This window comes from Notolepis coatsorum (assembly GCF_963971535.1).
Source record: "Notolepis coatsorum genome assembly, contig: SCAFFOLD_1340, whole genome shotgun sequence".
Lineage (NCBI taxonomy): Eukaryota > Metazoa > Chordata > Actinopteri > Aulopiformes > Paralepididae > Notolepis > Notolepis coatsorum.
The window spans coordinates 16,071-31,881 of record NW_028169906.1 but is presented as its reverse complement, the minus strand read 5'-3'; the positions used below and the strand labels follow the sequence as shown (position 1 = coordinate 31,881).

At 47.9% G+C, this 15,811-nt stretch overlaps 1 protein-coding gene across 1 annotated transcript in view; it reads left to right on the top strand.

Annotated features, from left to right (window-relative positions):
• The window catches only part of LOC311248653 (meiotic recombination protein DMC1/LIM15 homolog), a gene marked incomplete at both ends in the record, with an annotated part of 42,326 nt that overhangs the window by 12,788 nt on the left and 13,727 nt on the right, over positions 1 to 15,811 (top strand). The gene's annotated exons all lie outside the window — the stretch shown is intronic.

Here is a 15,811-nt window from a genome sequence, read left to right as displayed (position 1 = left end):
AGCAGGTGTGTGGTCACCTGCTCTCCTCCTTCTCGCTTTCACCACAAGGAAGAAGTGCCTCGGTAGATCCCCACACTTGACACCATGATGGAAGAAAGGTTTAGGAGCAGCTTTGGGAAACAAGGATACGTTGACATCATATCTTTATTTTCTCTCTCACTATTTTCGAGAAAATACGGCGATATTGTCTTCGTACTGGAGTGTCTGGAAGATGATGATCATTCTAAAAACCCTCCACCGGTTTTCGTATTGGGAGCACGCCGCTGCATGCTTCTCAACTGCAGTTCCTTGCTGTGTTTGTTGGGGTGAAACCTGTCAGGCCACAGCTGAACTGTCGGACATGCCGCTGTTGTGAGAAGCGGTGCGTTCCAGGTTGGGTGAGTAGTGTTTGCTGGCGGGCTCCACTTGTCTGTTAGTGCTATGGGGGCTACTTGACAAAGTTTATGGAAACCGGCCCCAGGCTAGGGTCCTTTGTTTAGCCACCTAGGCGACAGAAGACCTTGGTCTGAAGACCATTATAGTTTTAACTAGTGGGCCGCGACCATTGACACTGGTGATCCCTGTGTGTTCTGGACGAGTGGATTCTCTCTGTCACCGTGTTAAGGCCCCATCTTTCATATCCAAATGAGAGTATTCCTTCACGAGGGGATATGTGCATGTAATGTGCGATAGCGGCAGATTCATGTTCAAAGTCAGCTACACAGGCCAGTTGGTACTGTGCTGATTCCGTCGGATGTGGTAAAGTCACCGTTGTGAAGCGGTGTTGACATCTTGTTTTCTCTTTTCTCTTAAAAAGTGAGGAGAGGTTCAGAACGGCGGCCTGTCTGGGTGAGTGTTATGTCATTGTTTACATGTTCATAGCTTACGGTTAGCCAATCAGCTGTTAACTGCTGCGTTAGCCTGCTGGATCGCTGCATGGCCTGCTTAGGGCCTACTATTAGCCAGTCAGCTGTTAGCTGCGGGGCTAGCATGTCGTGGTCGCTAGGTAACGTTAGCTTGCTGCTAGGGGCCATGGCTGGCGCGGGGTAGCTTAGCTTCTCGCGCGCCGCCGTGAGCTCGCTTCTGATCGCGTGCGTCGTTAGGCTATTCTGTTGAACGTGCTTTGATTTTAACATGTTTTACACTCTTGACCGCGACGTCATCCTTGACAGGGGATGTTTCGTCGACCCTGCCCTGAGCCTGGACGGCAAGGTTGCATCAACGACTGTAGTACGGGTTGGGGCGGTGACGCTACCCAGTTCGGACAACACAGGAGCGGCTGTGTTTCCTACGGTGTCTGTGACTGCACTTCGCTGATCTGCGTTCCGGGTAGGTACGGGGTTGACCAGACCTCATAACACGTCTTCTGGTTTTACTTTGCTAAGTGTATTGTGAATAACGGTGTTTTTTCCCAAAACGTGTGTTGTTGCAATGCATTTAGGATACGTTGCGGGTTATGTGTGAGCTGTTTTTTGTCACTGGCAGTTAGCTTCTCCGTGCAAATCGGATCTGGTTGTTGTGTGAGAAACATCATGGTGTTTATATGCTCACAACTAAGGTAACTAACCTATGAAGCTATGCTTGGTGACAAGTGAGTAAAAGAATGTTCTTTCTCAGACTGTAATGACAATGAACAGTGTGTTCACACATTAACAGGTTTTCCTGTTTTAACTGGCCGTATTGAGGGTAAAATAGGAGGATTGTGTTCCCCCCCCGGTTCCCTGGGGACTTTTTCATCCTCCTGTCAGACATGTTGTGCATTAATTGTGTCTTTTGTGTGGTAGGGATGCGATGTAACTCTTAGCTTGATTGCTGAGGTTGTGCTAAATCTGCTGGAGAAACTTATTTCCTAAAGGGAAATTGGTTTGGTTGCTGTCATGTGTGCTTAGCAAGGCCTGTGGTCGATACTAATCAAGAATGATGTATTCTCTCATTGTGAAAAAAACGGCGTTCCTCTGTTGAGTGTTTTTGCCATTTTTTGTAGGTGATGATGGGTTGTGTGTGTCATGTGACCTACAACTGGGTTGTACTGGCCACAGAAGCACATGTGTATGTTGGACCGGGGTTCTTAGAGCCCTCTCTATTCTGTGTTTTTCCTTAGTAAAAATCAGATAGCAGGTTAGCTCATGCGCTGTGTGGAGCTGTGAAACGCTTCATAGAGCTGACTATGACTGTGTCATATTCTCTTTTTGTCGTTACATCGTATCATGGGTGTGGGGTCGTAAAGGGGTGAACTGGTAACCTTTCCTCTCCCCATTGTTCTGTCGGTCAGGGGTACACCCCCTGTCCTTCAAGGTTCCCGTCACGTGGCGGTTCGGCACGTTACGGGGGGGGGGGGGGGGGGGGGGGGAGTTCCTGGTCCCACGGCCTGGTATATTGGGCGTGTGCACCGCAGGAATTCCCCCGCCATAGAGTACGTCACCGTGCGCGTCTCTGTTGGTAGGACTTCCGTGTGCTGTTCAGGTCCATGTGATGGATCTGTTTTCAGGGGGGGTGGTCAGGGCTCCTCCTCACCAAGCGCCTATTCAGGCCTTCTGTGAGTTCGGACTCCTTCTTCCATGTGAGGAAGCCTCCATCAGAGTACAGAGCCTTCCTCCTCAGATTGTCAAAGTGAGTGGACCCTCTAGAAGGGTCCTTTTTCTATTGTATGTATATTCGATTCAATTCGTTTATTGAGTGTGTATGGGTTCAGTGCCTCTTCCCCGGAGGCCCTAAAACCAGTTTTTTACATGGCTCAAGGTGCAATATATTCTTTTCAATCTGTACAGCTTGCGTGGGAAGTCTCTCTGGGGATCCCCGTCTCTTTCCTATGGGAGGGTGGTGGGATGTAAAAATGTGAACATTTTTTACCCCGGCTGTGTAGACTGGGATACATACTGTTGATGTTTCCTTCTTTCTATTCCAGAAGTGTTGGAGTTAGGGAGTGTCACACCCCTCTTGTCGTTCCCCTGGGCGCCTTGGGGATTCAATGACAGGTCTAAATAGCCTGTTCATTGATGGGGGTGTGTCCCGACGCACGTATAGTGCTAGCTCGCTGTAAACAGGCGATTGACTGGCACGCCTTGGTTGCTTGTGGTTGAAACAGCGTTTTTATAAAGCAACTGAGATGGGGGTTTTTCCTCTTCCGACGACCACATCCCATGACCTGGGTGGGTTGTCGACGGATTCTCGTTCATGTCTGGGGGATGATGACGGGATGGATCTGAACATATGTGGTGGGGTCTCACGCCCTTGGGGTGGGCCACCAGGCGCGGTTCGTCCGAACGTCTGGGTGGCGCCTTCTTTTCATGTTAAGATCAACACGCATATCTGCCCTTCTCCTGGAGTAGGCATGTCGGCGTGGTTAGGGCACGGGACTGGTTCTGGTCACGCTGGTCCAGATCAGTTGAACCCGTTGTCCGCCGGGGATGCAGATCTGCTGTTCTGGTACCCTGAGGGACTTGGGCTTTTTTCAGGGGGAAAAATGCCAGGTCGGTCTGGGTGTCACAGGGTTAAGCGCTATGGAGACCCTGGTTGGGTATGTTTTTACTCAGCACTGTCGTCATGGCTTACAGCCATGCCATTCTGTACGCGCTCGATCTCGTCGGATCTCGGCCGCTACACAGGTTGGTCCTGGTTAGTACTTGGTTGGGAGACCGCCTGGGAATACCAGGTACGGTGTGCTTAGGGGCTGGTTCTCCATTATTTTTCGCTCCTCTCTCACGCATGGCGAAGAGGGGCCTGTGGGGGTGGTTTTTTGACCTCCTCTGGTGACCCTGTGCTTCCCGTACCGCCAGGCCCGGTCCGAAGTGATGTTTGCGACCCGTAGGCCTGGGTTAACCCTTTTTTGAAAACTGAAACACTTGTACTGCGGTATAGCCGGTGTATACCCGCAGGTGTGTTTTGGAGTTTTTTCTTGAGGGGTTATAGGAACAACCACCGCATTGGGTAACACCGAGGTGGTTGGTTCCCTGGTGTGTTGGTGCAGTGTCAACTCCCGGGTTCACCGTTTGAGGGTGCCCCTGCACGTTCATGACGTCTGCCAATCGTGTCAGCCTTCTCTGCCTCGACCCCTCTGGGTGGGGGTTTTTAAATGGAGGCTTGGTCATGCAACAACGCCAGCATACGCCCCTTCCGCCGGGGCAGCTGTGTTCAGCTGTCCCCTCTGGCGCCTGTCTCGTCCGCAGTCTCCAGGCTAGGGTTAACAGCCTGTTGCCTGGTTTTTCCCCGGTGCGCTGCCTGCTTCCGTTGGTTAACCTTTTTTGTGGGCTTACGGCCATGCTGACTGTCTGTTCTGCAGGGTTAGTGTGCCAGGCAGTGTACTGTTGGGGGGACGGGGCCCGCTCGGCTTACGGCCATACCGACCTGAACACGCCCGATCTCGTCCGATCTCGGAAGCTAAGCAGGTTCTGGCCTGGTTAGTACTTGGTTGGGATACCGCCTGGGATTACCAGGTGCAGTAACTGGGGGGCCTTTGTCCGAATACGCTGGCGATGTGGGGGGCGGGGCACTACGTGCCCACCTGGTGGGGTCTTGATGCTGGCATCATGGACTTCTCCGGGCCCCCATTCCAGGGAGTCCAGTCCTTTTGGTGGGTCTGGGTCTTCCTTCGCGCTCCGCTGCTACGGCCTTGCCACGGGGTTGGGTTTGCCCTTGACCCCGTGATTCTGGGGGCAGTAACGAGGTTGTTCCTCCGTTCGTTCCCGGGTGGCATGCGGGTTGTGCGTGTGTGTAGTCGTGGGGTCAAGCCACGGTCTGCTCACCCTGTGCGTTAAGTTGCTTGAGTGCCTCTTCGCACGGTCGGGTCCGTCGCCTTCCCGTGAAGCCTCTAATAGGGGGGATACCCTCCATTAGGGGGGGTCGGGGGGGCTCGGCCCTCCCTGTTCTGATGGTTTTGGGGGGCTGTCAGCGGGGTGTATTTGTCAGCCAGCGGCTCCGCTTGGCCTCCCTTTGTGCAGTAGTGATGCCAAGCAGAGCCCCTAATGAAACAGAACGTTAGGTTATGACTATAACCAAGTTCTGTTAATTAGGGGTGACGCTTGGCATCAGACGGCCGCTGCAGCCCTTGACCTCACCTTGTGGTGAAAGCTTGGGAAGGAGGAGAGCAGGTGACCACACACCTGCTTATGAAGGTAAGCTGATGAGGGGTGTGGTCAGACTAATACTGGTATTAGAGGTACATTTGTGGTTTATTCAGTACGCGTGCACGTACGCGAGATAGTGCAGTAGTGATGCCAAGCGTCACCCCTAATTAACAGAACTTGGTTATAGTCATAACCTAACGTTTTCCCTAGTTCTGTGTTAACAGGGAATATCAAACACAAGACATTCCTGTCAAGTGATGACGTTTGAATATTTAAAACAGATGTTAGGTGGTATTTAATTTGTATTTATTTTGATTTAACCTTTAACCTTTGATTTAAATCTATTCAGTGAAGACCATGGCAGTTATTCTAATACAAAAATTTACATTATCTATCTGTCCCACTTTGTCCCACCAAAATCTTACTGTTGTCCCACTTTGTCCCACCAAAATCTTACTGTTGTCCCACTTTTGGACTTTTTGCATCTGGTCACCCTAACACACACACACACACACACACACACACACACACACACACACACACACACACACACACACACACACACACACACACACACACACACACACACACACACACACACACACACACACACACACACACACACACACACACACACACACACAGGCACGTGCACACATAGAGGCCAAGGGGTGCTTGAGCACCTGCCTTTTTGAGCCTCATCAAAAAAGTGCCCTTTTTTAATAATTTTTTTTTTTTTTTTTTTTTTTTTTACCGTTACGCATATAGACTGCCCTTCCAACTGAAGAATGTCAGGATAGAATCAAAATATTAGGTAAAGAGAGAGAGATGCCCCATATTCCATTGCAGTTTGCACGGCCTCCTCAGCGTGCCTCTCCGCGGACCTATATATTTCATGCATAGCGTGGGTGGTGATGATGATGATGATGATAGAAACCGCTGTGGCGCATACAGTTGAATGCTGGTATTACACTCATTGAGGGACACGAAGAAGGCAAGTCCGATGGGATTTGGGAATCTCAAATACATATCGGGATTGGAATAAAAAATGCATTTATATTAAACAATACAGAATATACAGCACTTCTTGGGGTCTGTAGGGTAAGCACTTATTCCCTCCCCCCTGAACATTTATGGAGATGTATGGGCCTTTTAAGTCAGTGATAAAAGTGTCTTTCAAGGATAAGTGAGCTCCTGCACTGATTATTATAGTTCAATATTCAATATTTGATCACCAAAACCCCCCAAAAAGCATAAAAAGGGGGCCCCCCGCCCGAAAAGAGCCCTTAAAAATCGTGCTCGCGCGCTCGGATAATATATACACACAAGTGTAGTGCCCTTTTCAGCCTTTGAGCACCTGCCCCTCTAAAGTCCTGTGCACGTCCCTGCACACACACACACACCCCGTGGAAAATGAATTGACCTAGCTCAAACCCTGACCTAGCTCAAACCTTTTCTTGATCCTCCAATCACGGACGTGGCTTCCCGTCTATGTCACGGAAACTATAAAAGAAGGAAGGGTCATCACGTCACTGTGTAGCACGTGAACGCACAAGTGTGGGAAACGTTCAGTTCGGTCGACATTGCGTTGAACGGGATCGCCATCTCCTCAATTATCAGGTTAAACGAATGTCAGAATCATAGTCAATTTGTGGCATAATGTTTCATATATTGCTTGATGTATATTTCCTCAGATAACTGGTCTATTTTGAACTGGCACCAAAGTCTGGCACCAAGCAGAGCGTAGAACGCTGGTATTCGATAGTTGGGGCGGAGCTGAGCGATCATGGAGTAGACGTGTTTCACATGAGCTCCCTTCTACCGTGCTGAATATACGTTTCTCCCCATTAGTCTTTATTTTATTTTTATTTGTTTTTTATGTGTTTGCTAGGTCGTCGTGTTTAGTATACATTCATCGACTTTTTTCGACTTTCTACGATGACAGGGGTGGAAACCAGAGCCATGAAACCATGCGCCACAACCAGCAAGCCATTACCGCCGGGCCTGGCCACATCGTCGCCCGTTGTCGGGGAGTTAAGCGAAGCTGTGCTCTTGGTCATGACCAAGCTACACGCAGACTCTGAGACACGCATCGCTGAAGCACAGAAGAAAGTGTTGGCGGATTTTTGTGTCAGCCTCCGTCGTGAGATATCAGAAGAAATACGGCTGGCGGTAGTACCGCTGACAGACAAGATGGAGACGATGCACGCTGTCTCCTCGGCTAATGCTAACGAACTAGCCATGCTAACGACTGAGGTATCATTACAGTGCGAGAGGATGGCGGGTCTCGAATCCGCCCTGCTGGCTAGGCAGGCTGAAGTCAACAAACTACAGTCGGCAATGGAGGAGATGCAGTCCCGGGATAGACGCCACAACGTCAGGATTGTTGGAGTACCGGAGACCAGCGGTGAAGGCCGTCTCTCTGAGACCGTGCCCGAACTGCTGCAGAAAATACTAGGGACGGACGTCCTCCCTTCGCCTCCTGTCTGTGAATCGGCCTACAGAGCGGGCAGGTTTTCTCCCGGCGTGAACAAAGAGCCGAGGCCCATCATAGTCAAGCTGAACAGACTCCAGCAGAGAGAACTCATCATGCGGTCGGCTCGTACCAGAAGGGGTAATCTGAGGCTTGGCGATCACAAAGTGGCCATTTTCGAAGACTTTACACCGGAGGTTCAAGCACAGAGAGGCGAATACAAGGTGGTCCTGACTAAGCTATGGAAACTAGGCCTGAGGCCCACGTTATTCGCTCCCGCGAAATTATCTGTGTTGGAGAAGGTCGGTGGTCAGCGTTTGTTTTGGTCGTTGGCTAAAGCGAAGGAATATCTCGCGGAGATACCCGAGTCTGTTGCTTGATATCTATGGCGGGTGAGTGACTTGGCGGTTTGGGCCTATATACATTGATTAGGCCGACTATTTACAAATACTTGCTGTCATGCCCAGACATGCTAACTGCCCAATGCCCATCCAACTAGCGGGGCTTCCCAATGACTTCTGTTACTTGCTAAAGCTGACCTCATGGTCGTACTTGTGTATCGCCTCTTTGGAAGCTAACGAGCTAGCTGAACAATGTACATAATAGGCTAACGTGCTATCCGGATTCATCACTAGCTTACGCGCTAGCCTCGGGCTAGCCAGCGGGCTTCGTCTATTGTCTGCGCTGAGACATTCGAGACCCGTTAATGGTTACGTATTTTGGTTGCTGTTGCTGTTCAAAGGGACATTGGTTTGCACAATTCAAGAGTGATCGAATCCCTAACTAACTTCTGGTATGCTTTTATTTTTACATCCAGGTTGTTTTGAGCTTTGGGATCCATAGTAGAAGCCAAGGTCGGTTGAATATGCATATACAATATATGATAACAGGTTGGGTCGGGTATGGCTAGCACTTCATGGCTATATGGTTATATGGCTTGCACTTTAGCCATGACCCTCTTTTCCTTTCTTTTTTCTTTCTTATTGTCGCTGTTTTTATGTCATCTGTATGCGCGATTTAAATGTGATCCGATTCTACCTTGGACTAACTGCTGATCTGCCTTAATTTTGTTTTGAATTTTCCGTGATCCATTTATGCTATAACGTTGCGACATTAATATGCAGACTCCAAGGTAGATGGTTACAGGGTTGATGCTGAGTAATTATATAATAATTATTGTCGCTGTTTTAATGGCATTTGAATGAGCAATTTAACAGTGATTCGATCCTACCTTGGACTAACTGCTCCGACCGATATCTTTATTGAAACAATGTATGATAACAGGTGGTGTCAGGTGTTGCCTATTACCATCCCCGGATTAATTAATGAATGTGTTTAATTCTATTCTTACATAGGTTATGTCATTTCAGCCGTTGTGCCTGATCAGAGGGACAGCTAAAGGGGTGCACTTTGACCATAACCCCTTTTTTTCCCTTCCTTTTTTTGTCATTGTTTAATTGACATTGTTCACACAATTTTGCACAATTAACCTGTGACCCGATCCTGCCTTAGACTATCGGCTGGGATGCTTTAATTTAATTTTGTTTTGAATTTTCCTATACCCTTTTGGGCTATAACAATGCGACGTTGAGGCGCAGATTCGGAAATAGATGGCTGCAGGTTGATGTGGAGTTATTATTTAATAATGGCTATTTTTACCATTATGGTTGTCTCATGTTGGGGCCAGGGCTCAGGTGGGTTTCGACCGATATCTTTATTGAATTTTATTTTTATTATTATTTGTGTTTATTGGACTAGTGGGGGTTTACTCAGGGGTTTATCTAGAGGGGGGATGGAGTGGGGAGCGTCTTATTGATCCATGTCTCTAGTGGGAAGTGATAGGAAGATGACCATCCTCAGTGGATGGGGCATAGGGTGGGGATTGGAGAGTGGGTATAGGGGGCCTTATAATAGGACGGGTGGGTTAGGGTTTAGAATAGAAGGAGGGGGGGTTGTAGCTGGGGTGGTATTTTTATGTGTTTTATGTACTGTTTTATATGTGTGTAATTGTTCCTCCTCTGAACTCCTGGGATTGACCGTCTGGGCCCGCCGGGATCAGCACCTCTGTACTCAGCCTGGCTGCACTGGTATGTTCTCTACGCATTTATACAAGCTCGACCATGGCTAAATTGAATATTTTAATTTGGAACGCAGGAGGGCTTAACGCCCCACACAAGCGTGCCAGTGTCCTTTGGCTATTGAAGAGGAGAAATATTGACCTTGCTCTCCTTAGTGAGACGCATTTATTGGTAGGTGACGTGTCAAGACTGGCAAATCGGCAATATCACGTTATCTCCTCATCCTCAGCCGATGATAAGACGAAAGGAGTAGTCATAGTTACAAGACGTAACCTTGATATCAAAATCTTGGATGTATGGTCGGACACGGAGGGAAGGATTACTATAGCAAAAGTTGAATTCTTGCATAGGAAGATGGCTATAATAGCATTGTATGCTCCTAACACATTTGATTCAGCGTTCTATAATACAATCACGAAGAATATGTTGGAACTTAATGGATACGCTCTCATTGTGGGTGGCGATTTTAATGCGTGCTGGGATGCGGAGATGGATAGGTCCGGGCCCTCTGAAACGAGCGACCAAAAACGGGCCTCTAAGGCCCTTAGGATGTGGGCCAAAGACACGGGGCTCACAGACCTTTGGCGCTTATGCAACCCCACCCTCAAAGATTACTCTCACCTGTCAGCCAGACACAAAAGCTTCTCTCGAATTGACTATGCATTCGCGTCCCCTAATATGTTTGATAGTTTCGATGTCTCATTGGTTCCCTTGGCTCTCTCAGACCACAAGGGAATTTTCCTTACGGCAACCTTTGGCAGGCTCTCCGCAAGAGCTCCCAGATGGCGGTTTAATTCGACCTTGCTAAAGAACGATGACTTCTGTTCTGAGTTCAGGAGTAAACTAGCTGAATTTTTGCAGATCAACGTTGGCACAGTAGAAGACCCTAGGGTCCTGTGGAACGCATTGAAAGGATTTATCAGGGGTCATGTCACACTATTTGCCTCCAATTTGCGAAAATCCCGGTCAAAAAAGCTAGAAGGACTGGAATCATTATATGCGGACCTATACGCATCCTTGCAAACTAACTATAATGAACGACTAAACACACAACGTAAGATAGTCAAAAAAGAAATAAACTCCATACTTAAACAACAGTCTGAGTTCTTGATACATAGGACAAGACAAAATTACTATTTTCACGGCTCCAGACCTAGCCATCTATTGGCAATGAAAATACGCTCAAATGATCATTTCTCGGATATCCCCTCGATTAGGACGAGCCAGGGTGCAGTCACTACTGATTCTAAAAAGATCAATGACACTTTTAAAGAGTTTTACTCACAGTTATATAGCTCAGAGGGTAATCTTGATGACTCTAAATTTGAATCGTTCATTGGCGGGCTTGAGATACCCCACAGGAAGAGGCCAAGGAACTGGGGAGACCGATTACTCTCGTAGAATTGAGGGAGACGATTGTTGAAATGCAGAGGGGTAAGGCACCAGGCTGGGATGGTATTCCACCCGAAGTGTATTTAGCTTTCTGGGACCAACTGGGTCCATTGATGCTCGATATGATCAATTACGCTATCGAACAAGGGGAGTTCTCAAGAGATGTCAATATGGCGTTGATTTCTTTACTTCTCAAGAAGGACAAAGATCCCAATGATTGTGGTAGCTATAGACCCTTGAGTCTTCTCGGGGCCGATTTAAAGGTGTTTGCCAAGGTGCTGGCCCGTCGCCTGCAGAGATTTATGTCTGTATTGGTACACTGCGATCAAACTGGTTTTATCCCGGGGCGTCTGGCTGCAGATAATCTTAGGAGGCTGTTGCATGTAATCGATAACAGTAAAGACAATACAACTCCATCCACAGTTCTGTCTTTGGATGCCATGAAGGCGTTTGACAGACTTGAGTGGTCATACCTGTGGAAGGTACTTGAGGTCATGGGTCTTGGAAAGAGTTTTATTCATATGATTAAAGTCCTGTATGCCTCGCCGTCTGCGATGATACTGACAGGCAAAAACTGTTCCACACTCTTTCCAGTCTCCAGATCTTCTAGACAGGGTTGCCCTCTGAGCCCGGGACTGTTCGCGCTTTCCCTCGAACCTTTGGCCCAATTTATTAGGCAATCGGAGGACATCGTCCCCATAATGGTCAACAATACTCCACACAAAATTGCTCTCTATGCGGATGACCTGCTGATTTTCATGGACGACCCCTCCCGGTCGGCCACAAAATTATTGAGGATAATCGACGACTTTGGTAAATTGTCAGGTTTTAAGATTAACTGGAACAAATCAGCCTGCCTACCTCTTAATGAACTGGCCAAGGCGGTACGACTACCAGCTGATATCCCCATAGTAGAACATTTTAAATACTTGGGCATAGAGATATTCCCCACGCTGAACCAAACTACTAAGTACAACTTCACGGGTACTTATGATAAAATACGCCAGGATCTAGACAGGTGGTCGTCCCTTCCTAACTCCTTACAAGCCCGGGCTTCCATAATCAAAATGAACATCCTGCCTAGGATAAATTTTATTAGCTCAATGCTCCCCCTGCCCCCTCCAATAGACCACTGGCGCAAGGTACAATCGATGGTATCTAAGTTTATCTGGAATAACAAACGCCCAAGAATCAAAAGGGCTACTACTCAACGTAGAAAACAAGATGGGGGCCTCGCAATCCCTGATTTTAAACTTTATTTCTGGTCCTTTTCACTGAGACCTCTGATGTGCTGGCTAGACCCTGTAGAGGCTGTATCGTGGCGCTCCTTAGAAGCGGCGGCGGTATCTCCGCTAAGATTGCAGGATGTAGTGTATTCCACTGTCTCTATTTCGAAATGCCGGCTGAGGTATGGACCGATCATAACTCACGTGATCCAAACGTGGCGTAATGTACAGAGGTCGTGTGGGGTTAAATGCCCTTGGCACCTGGACTCTCCAATTTTTAATAACCAGCAATTACTTGTTGGACACAAGCCGGTTAATATTCCTCAATGGCAAAGGAGGGGAGTGCATACTCTGGAGGATATTTATGATAAGAACGGCCTCCGTGCGTTTCAGGACTTAAGAGAATTTTATGATCTTCCCGGCGAGTCCTTCTTTCTTTACCTTCAACTAAGGTCAGCACTGAGGGCGCATGGCGTACCGTGGGCTCAAGCCTTGCACCCACACCCCTTCCTCAGGCTCATAGTGGACAGGACGACATCCAGAGGGTTTGTCTCCGACTTTTATACGCTCTTAATTCAATCCACGTATAAGAATTTATCATTGGATACAATCTGGCGTGTGGATATCCCGGAGTTGGACCCCGAGTTTGACTGGGATGATGTTTGGGCAAATGTGGCATTATCTTCCCGCAACCCCAATCACCAGCAAATTAATTTTAATTATATTCATAGGACCCATCTTACACCTAGGAAGCTATATGCTATGGGACTGATAACCGACTCTCGGTGCACTTTGTGCTCTCAGAAGGCCACGGGCACTTATATGCATATGTATTGGGATTGCCCACCAGTGGCCCGCTTCTGGAGGTCAATAACGGACAAACTTTCAGATCTGTGTGGCTTAACTATCCCATTCACAGCTGTTACGCTACTCCTGAACGATATAACGACACTACCCGCTTCCGTACAACTGAAAAGGGTTGTCCTAGCGGGCGTCACGGCAGCGAAGAAGCTGATAGCAATGAGATGGAAGGAGCCTGAGAAGCTTACAATGATTAACTGGTCCCTAACTCTATTGGATGTGATTTATCTTGAGATATCCACAGCCCGGGTGATTGGGGTAGGGCAGGCTGGAATTGACCTGTGGTTCGCAGCAGCTGAGAAGGTAAAGACCGCAGTGTGCGGCTGAGCGGGGTTGAGGTGCGTGTTCGGGTGAGTCCGGCGGTCTCTTGGGAGGGGGAGGAGGAAATGTTTTGTCTGTCTTGTCTTTTGTCTTGTCATCTTGAGTTTAGCTGGGGATATTATGGGGGGGCAGCTATTTAACTATTTCTTCACTGTTTGGCCACTTTTACACGGTCTCTGTGAGTCTATGGAACACCTCTACAGGTTTTTGTTTTTTCATGAAGGTTCATTGCTCTGTTTTCGGGTCGTGTTCTCAAAAAATGGTCCTTGTGGTGGATTGGAGATGTACGTTTTATTAATATAGGGTCACACGGCCGGGAATCGGGGCTGAACACTGGGAAAGACCATTTATTAGATAGTACCCCTTGGAATTAAAATGTAGAAGGTTGAACTCTGTTTTCTTTTCTCTTGTCTGTATAATTGTTAGTCTGTATTATTATTATTGTTTTTGTTATTTTCTTGTGAAGTTCTATGTATTGTGATTGTAACTGAGGGGTACAATTCCCTGACTGTATTGATAAGTATGGTATCATTAAACCACTACCGCTTTATGTACTTTAATTACTGGCCATACAGTACATGATATCTAAATATAATGAACACTTCCCACAATGAACCGGTTCTACACAAAGTTGTCTTTAAGTATTTATTGCAGCAAAAGGTACATAATACTTCTCTATTATACTTTGAATGCACTTGTAAGGCAAAGGAATGTGCATAGGCAAATCAACAATGAATGTCCATTCTCTGGTTACGCAGGAGGTAATTATACAACCTGAATCTTAGGGAATTATATCTATGGTACACTAGTAATATATAGCGGGAGATACTGGAAGGGTCCCCCTGGTTGTAAGCCAGCAGGGGTAGAGGATCTGTCGGTAGTAGAGAGTCTGGTCAACGATGACTAAGGAGACTCCAAGTACAGGAGACGGTGCAATAGCCTCTTGATCCACAGACGAATACAGCTGTTCTCCGTAGACTGTAGCTCCACAGTGAAGAAAGCTAGCCGGCCTCAGGCTCTCTGAGGCGCCGACTCGACTTGGCTCCTCGCGGGGTAAATCCAACACGTGTAAGCGTCGGCGATTCTCCGCTCCATAAATCACAGGACCAAAGCAAATATATTCCAGCCGCAAAGGGCTATGTAGTCGTCGGGTAGATTAATCCAGTGTACATGTCCACACGGTTCTCGTCTAGGTCTCCTCGGGTGAAAGCGCCATGAAAGCAGCCCAGCCTGGATAAGAACTCTAGCTAATACGAGGAAGCGTTGGGGATGCTGGTCACTGTAGAACTTTAGCCGCACGATACACTATACACAAATAGACTATTACTGACTTAATAGAAATATGTCGCACTTGACGGTATAGCGCCAAACTCTGACAATTCAGTTATTAATTTGCACGCGGTCTCAATGCTCTATTCTGGGGCCAAACAGGCCATACTTCACCGCACGTTGTATCGTGGGTGAGGCTTCAACTTATTGGGTAACTCTTGACTTCTGACTAAGTAAGACTAAGTGCTTCTGTATTCACCTGCGCCGTATTTATACGCACGGTGAACAAACTAGTGCCAGCCTCATTTCTGTCTCGTAGCCCTGGGCAAGGCCGGGCATGTTCAGACATGTCTTGACGGTGACTTTGAACCTGACTCCGGAGGCACGGCTCTGGCGCCGGTGGACCGCTGTCCAATAGGAGAATGAAATATCATGGTCTGGGCTAAAGGGACATTCCGTGTATATGTACAAGGAATATACAAGGGATATCAAACGATATACAAATACTATGCAATATATATCAATAAATAAATATATATATTCGGTTTAATCTGATCCTTTGTAACAGCCGCCTCCTAATTAGTCCCACCTAATTAGCTAAGCAGAGACAGATTAACCGCACTGTCCACTACTCAATGTCTGTTGTGAGGGGTCGGTCAGTTCACAAAGTCATGGGGTCATGGTCGTCATCGATAGTATCGGGGAGCCTTGGCAGTTCTATTAGCCTCGCCACGGGTCGGGTGTAGATCCGCCCTTGGACGAGCACTTCGGCTGCTCGGACCTTTCCGTCGGCACCGGTGATCACTTTGCTTACACGGCCAGCCGGCCACATAGCTCGGGGTAGTGACTGGTCGATAATCATGACGACTGTTCCTTCTGTCAAATTGTCTCTCTCTTTCACCCATTTCTGGCGGGTCTGTAGAGACGGTAGATAGTGGAGTAGGAAGCTGTTCCAAAACTTGTCAGCCAATACTTGACTGTACCTCCACATTCTTCGGCCGTTCGCTTCTTCAGGCCTGTACATTGTCTGTGGTAGCGCGGGGTCCAGCCGCCCCATCAAGAGTGTGTTGGGGGTGACTGGGTCGACATCTGCTACATCACTTGAGACGTAACCGAGGGGCTTTGAGTTCAATACTCCCTCGATCTCCG